Source organism: Choloepus didactylus, chromosome 16 (genome assembly GCF_015220235.1).
Source record: "Choloepus didactylus isolate mChoDid1 chromosome 16, mChoDid1.pri, whole genome shotgun sequence".
In the NCBI taxonomy this organism is placed as follows: domain Eukaryota; kingdom Metazoa; phylum Chordata; class Mammalia; order Pilosa; family Megalonychidae; genus Choloepus; species Choloepus didactylus.
In genome coordinates, this window is record NC_051322.1 from 77,733,339 (window position 1) to 77,740,212 (window position 6,874).

Sequence of the window (6,874 nt, forward strand, 5' to 3'; positions counted from 1 at the left end):
CCATCATCCTGGTGGACAGGAAACACTCCTGCCCATCGCCAGCCCCATAGCCCAGAGCTGACCCAGACAACCCAGTGTGGTGGAAGTGCTTCAAATAACAGGCACACACCACAAAACTGGGCATGGACGTTAGCCTTCCCTGCAACCTCAGCTGATTGTTCCAGAGTTGGGAAGGTGGAGCAGTGTGAATTAACAAAGCCCATTCACCCATCATTTCAGCAGACTGGGAGCCTCCCTACACAACCCAGCAGCCCAGAACTGCCCTGGGGGGACGGCACTCACCTGTGACATAGCGCAGTCATCCCTCAACAGAGGATGTGGGGTGCACGGCCTGGAAGAGGGGCCCAATTGCAAGTCTCAGGAGCCATACGCCAATACCAAGGACTTGTGGGTCAGTGGCAGAGACAAACTGTGGCAGGACTGAACTGAAGGATTAGACTATTGCAGCAGCTTTAAAACTCTAGGATCACCAGGGAGATTTGATTGTTAGGGCCACCCCCCTCCCTGACTGCTCAGAAACACGCCCCATATACAGAGCAGGCAACACCAACTACACACGCAAGCTTGGTACACCAATTGGACCCCACAAGACTCACTCCCCTACTCAACAAAAAGGCTAAGCAGGGGAGAACTGGCTTGGGGAGAACAGGTGGCTCGTGGATGCCACCTGCTGGTTAGTTAGAGAAAGTGTACTCCACGAAGCTGTAGATCTGATAAATTAGAGATAAGGACTTCAATTGGTCTACAAATCCTAAAAGAACCCTATCAAGTTCAGCAAATGCCACGAGGCCAAAAACAACAGAAAATTATAAAGCATATGAAAAAACCAGACAATATGGATAACCCAAATCCAAGCACCCAAATCAAAAGATCAGAAGAGACACAGTACCTAGAGCAGCTACTCAAAGAACTAAAGATGAACAATGAGACCATAGTATGGGATACAAAGGAAATCAAAAAGACCCTAGAAGAGCATAAAGAAGACATTGAAAGACTAAATAAAAAAATGGATGATCTTATGGAAATTAAAGAAACTGTTGACCAAATTAAAAAGATTCTGGACACTCATAGTACAAGACTAGAGGAAGTTGAACAACGAATCAGTGACCTGGAAGATGACAGAATGGAAAATGAAAGCATAAAAGAAAGAATGGGGAAAAAAATTGAAAAAATCGAAATGGACCTCGGGGATATGATAGATAATATGAAATGTCCAAATATAAGACTCATTGGTGTCCCAGAAGGGGAAGAAAAGGGTAAAGGTCTAGGAAGAGTATTCAAAGAAATTGTTGGGGAAAACTTCCCAAATCTTCTAAACAACATAAATACACAAATCATAAATGCTCAGCGAACTCCAAATAGAATAAATCCAAATAAACCCACTCCGAGACATATACTGATCACACTGTCAAACACAGAAGAGAAGGAGCAAGCCCTGAAAGCAGCAAGAGAAAAGCAACTCACCACATACAAAGGAAACAGCATAAGACTAAGTAGTGACTACTCAGCAGCCACCATGGAGGCAAGAAGGCAGTGGCACGATATATTTAAAATTCTGAGTGAGAAAAATTTCCAGCCAAGAATACTTTATCCAGCAAAGCTCTCCTTCAAATTTGAGGGAGAGCTTAAATTTTTCACAGACAAACAAATGCTGAGAGAATTTTCTAACAAGAGACCTGCCCTACTGGAGATACTAAAGGGAGCCCTACAGACAGAGAAACAAAGAAAGGACAGAGAGACTTGGAGAAAGGTTCAGTACTAAAGAGATTCGGTATGGGTACAATAAAGGATATTAATAGACAGAGGGGAAAAATATGACAAACATAAACCAAAGGATAAGATGACTGATTCAAGAAATGCCTTCACGGTTATAACGTTGAATGTAAATGGATTAAACTCCCCAATTAAAAGATATAGATTCACAGAATGGATCAAAAAAAAAAATGAACCATCAATATGTTGCATACAAGAGACTCATCTTAGACACAGGGACACAAAGAAACTGAAAGTGAAAGGATGGAAAAAAATATTTCATGCAAGCTACAGCCAAAAGAAAGCAGGTGTAGCAATATTAATCTCAGATAAAATAGACTTCAAATGCAGGGATGTTTTGAGAGACAAAGAAGGCCACTACATACTAATAAAAGGGGCAATTCAGCAAGAAGAAACAACAATCGTAAATGTCTATGCACCCAATCAAGGTGCCACAAAATACATGAGAGAAACACTGGCAAAACTAAAGGAAGCGATTGATGTTTCCACAATAATTGTGGGAGACTTCAACACATCACTCTCTCCTATAGATAGATCAACCAGACAGAAGACCAATAAGGAAATTGAAAACCTAAACAATCTGATAAATGAATTAGATTTAACAGACATATACAGGACATTACATTCCAAATCACCAGGGTACACATACTTTTCTAGTGCTCATGGAACTTTCTCCAGAATAGATCATATGCTGGGACATAAAACAAGCCTCAATAAACTTAAAAAGATTGAAATTATTCAAAGCACATTCTCTGACAACAATGGAATACAATTAGAAGTCAATAACCATCAGAGACTTAGAAAATTCACAAATACCTGGAGGTTAAACAACACACTCCTTAACAATCAGTCGTTTAAAGAAGAAATAGCAAGAGAAATTGCTAAATATATAGAGATGAATGAAAATAAGAACACAACATACCAAAACCTATGGGATGCAGCAAAAGCAGTGCTGAGGGGGAAATTTATAGCACTAAATGCATATATTAAAAAGGAAGAAAGAGCCAAAATCAAAGAACTAATGGATCAACTGAAGAACCTAGAAAATGAGCAGCCAACCAATACTAAACCAAGTAGAAGAAAAGAAATAACAAGGATTAAAGCAGAAATAAATGACATAGACAACAAAAAAACAATAGAGAGGATAAATATCACCAAAAGTTGGTTCTTTGAGAAGATCAACAAGATTGACAAGCCCCTAGCTAGACTGACAAAATCGAAAAGAGAGAAGACCCATATAAACAAAATAATGAATGAAAAGGTTGGCATAACTGCAAATCCTGAAGAAATTAAAAAAATTATGAGGATATTATGAACAACTGTATGGCAACAAACTGGATAATGTAGAAGAAATGGACAATTTCCTGGAAACATATGAACAACCTAGACTGACCAGAGAAGAAATAGAAGACCTCAACCAACCCATCACAAGCAAAGAGATCCAATCAGTCATCAAAAACCTTCCCACAAATAAATGCCCAGGGCCAGATGGATTCACAGGGGAATTCTACCAAACTTTCCAGAAAGAACTGACACCAATCTTACTCAAAATCTTTCAAAACATTGAAGAAAATGGAACACTACCTAACTCATTTTATGAAGCTAACATCAATCTAATACCAAAACTAGGCAAAGATGCTACAAAAAAGGAAAACTGGTGGCCAATCTCCCTAATGAATATAGATGCAAAAATCCTCAACAAAATACTTGCAAATCGAATCCAAAGACACATTAAAAAAATCATACACCATGACCAACTGGGGTTCATTCCAGGCATGCAAGGATGGTTCAACATAAGAAAATCAATCAATGTATTACAACACATTAACAAGTCAAAAGGGAAAAATCAAATGATCATCTCAATAGATGCTGAAAAAGCATTTGACAAAATCCAACATCTGTTTTTGATAAAAACACTTCAAAAGGTAGGAATTGAAGGAAACTTCCTGAACATGATAAAGAGCATATATGAAAAACCCACAGCCAGCATAGTACTCAATGGAGAGAGACTGAAAGCCTTCCCTCTAAGATCAGGAACAAGACAAGGATGCCCGCTGTCACCACTGTTATTCAACATTGTGCTGGAAGTGCTAGCCAGGGCAATCCGGCAAGACAAAGAAATGAAAGGCATCCAAATTGGAAAAGAAGAAGTAAAACTGTCATTGTTTGCAGATGATATGATCTTATATCTAGAAAACCCTGAGAAATCGACGATACAGCTACTAGAGCTAATAAACAAATTTAGCAAAGTAGCAGGATACAAGATTAATGCACATAAGTCAGTAATGTTTCTATATGCTAGAAATGAACAAACTGAAGAGACACTCAAGAAAAAGATACCATTTTCAATAGCAACTAAAAAAATCAAGTACCTAGGAATCAACTTAACCAAAGATGTAAAAGACCTATACAAAGAAAACTACATAACTCTACTAAAAGAAATAGAAGGGGACCTTAAAAGATGGAAAAATATTCCATGTTCATGGATAGGAAGACTAAATGTCATTAAGATGTCAATTCTACCCAAACTCATCTATAGATTCAATGCAATCCCAATCAAAATTCCAACAATCTACTTTGCAGACTTAGAAAAGCTAGTTATCAAATATATTTGGAAAGGGAAGATGCCTCAAATTGCTAAAGACACTCTAAAAAAGAAAAACGAAGTGGGAGGACTTAGACTCCCTGACTTTGAAGCTTATTATAAAGCCACAGTTGCCAAAACAGCATGGTACTGGCACAAAGATAGACATATAGATCAATGGAATCGAATTGAGAATTTGGAGATAAACCCTCAGATCTATGGCCGACTGATCTTTGATAAGGCCCCCAAAGTCACTGAACTGAGTCATAATGGTCTTTTCAACAAATGGGGCTGGGAGAGTTGGATATCCATATCCAAAAGAATGAAAGAGGACCCCTACCTCACCCCCTACACAAAAATTAACTCAAAATGGACCAAAGATCTCAATATAAAAGAAAGTACCATAAAACTCCTAGAAGATAATGTAGGAAAACATCTTCAAGACCTTGTATTAGGCGGCCACTTCCTAGACTTTACACCCAAAGCACAAGCAACAAAAGAGAAAATAGATAAATGGGAACTCCTCAAGCTTAGAAGTTTCTGCACCTCAAAGAAATTTCTCAAAAAGGTAAAGAGGCAGCCAACTCAATGGGAAAAAATATTTGGAAGCCATGTATCTGACAAAAGACTGATATCTTGCATATATAAATAAATCCTACAACTCAGTGACAATAGTACAGACAGCTCAATTATAAAATGGGCAAAAGATATGAAAAGACAGTTCTCTGAAGAGGAAATACAAATGGCCAAGAAACACATGAAAAAATGTTCAGCTTCACTAGCTATTAGAGAGATGCAAATTAAGACCACAATGAGATACCATCTAACACCGGTTAGAATGGCTGCCATTAAACAAACAGGAAACTACAAATGCTAGAGTGGATGTGGAGAAATTGGAACTCTTATTCATTGTTGGTGGGACTGTATAATGGTTCAGCCACTCTGGAAGTCAGTCTGGCAGTTCCTTAGAAAACTAGATATAGAGTTACCATTCGATCCAGCGATTGCACTTCTCAGTATATACCTGGAAGATCGGAAAGCAGTGACACGAACAGATATCTGCACGCCAATGTTCATAGCAGCATTATTCACAATTGCCAAGAAATGGAAACAACCCAAATGCCCTTCAACAGATGAGTGGATAAATAAAATGTGGTATATACACACGATGGAATACTACGCAGCAGTAAGAAGGAATGATCTCGTGAAACAGATGACAATGTGGATGAACCTTGAAGACATAATGCTGAGTGAAATAAGCCAGGCACAAAAAGAGAAATATTATATGCTACCACTAATGTGAACTTCGAAAAATGTAAAACAGATGGTTTATAATGTAGAATGTAGGGGAAGTAGCAATAGAGAGCAATTAAGGAAGGGGGAACAATAATCCAAGAAGAACAGATAAGCTATTTAACGTTCTGGGGATGCCCAGGAATGACTATGGTCTGTTAATTTCTGATGGATATAGTAGGAGCAAGTTCACAGAAATGTTGCTATATTATGTAACTTTTTTGGGGTAAAGTAGGAACATGTTGAAAGTTAAGCAGTTGTCTTAGGTTAGTTGTCTTTTTCTTACTCCCTTGTTATGGTCTCTTTGAAATGTTCTTTTATTGTGTGTTTGTTTTCTTTTTAACTTTTTTTTCATACAGTTGATTTAAAAAAGAAGGGAAAGTTAAAAAAAAAAAAGAAAAACAAGTAAAAAAAAAAGGATGTAGTGCCCCCTTGAGGAGCCTGTGGAGAATGCAGGGGTATTCGCCTACCCCACCTCGATGGTTGCTAACATGACCACAGACAGAGGGGACTGGTGGTTTGATGGGTTGAGCCCTCTACCATAGGTTTTACCCTTGGGAAGACGGTTGCTGCAAAGGAGAGGCTAGGCCTCCCTATGGTTGTGCCTAAGAGCCTCCTCCCGAATGCCTCTTTGTTGCTCAGATGTGGCCCTCTCTCTCTAGCTAAACCAACTTGAAAGGTGAAATCACTGCCCTTCCCCCTACATGGGATCAGACAACCACGGGAGTGAATCTCCCTGGCAACGTGGAATATGACTCCCGGGGAGGAATGTAGACCCGGCATCGTGGGATGGAGAACATCTTCTTGACCAAAAGGGGGATGTGAAAGGAAATGAAATAAGCTTCAGTGGCAGAGAGATTCCAAAAGGAGCCGAGAGGTCACTCTGGTGGGCACTCTTACGCACACTTTAGACAACCCTTTTTAGGTTCTAAAGAATTGGGGTAGCTGGTGGTGGATACCTGAAACTATCAAACTACAACCCAGAACCCATGAATCTCAAAGACAGTTGTATAAAAATGTAGCTTATGAGGGGTGACAATGGGATTGGGAAAGCCATAAGGACCACACTCCACTTTGTCTAGTTTATGGATGGATGAGTAGAAAAATAGGGGAAGGAAACAAACAGACAAAGGTACCCAGTGTTCTTTTTTACTTCAATTGCTCTTTTTCACTCTAATTATTATACTTGTTATTTTTGTGTGTGTGCTAATGAAGGTGTCAGGG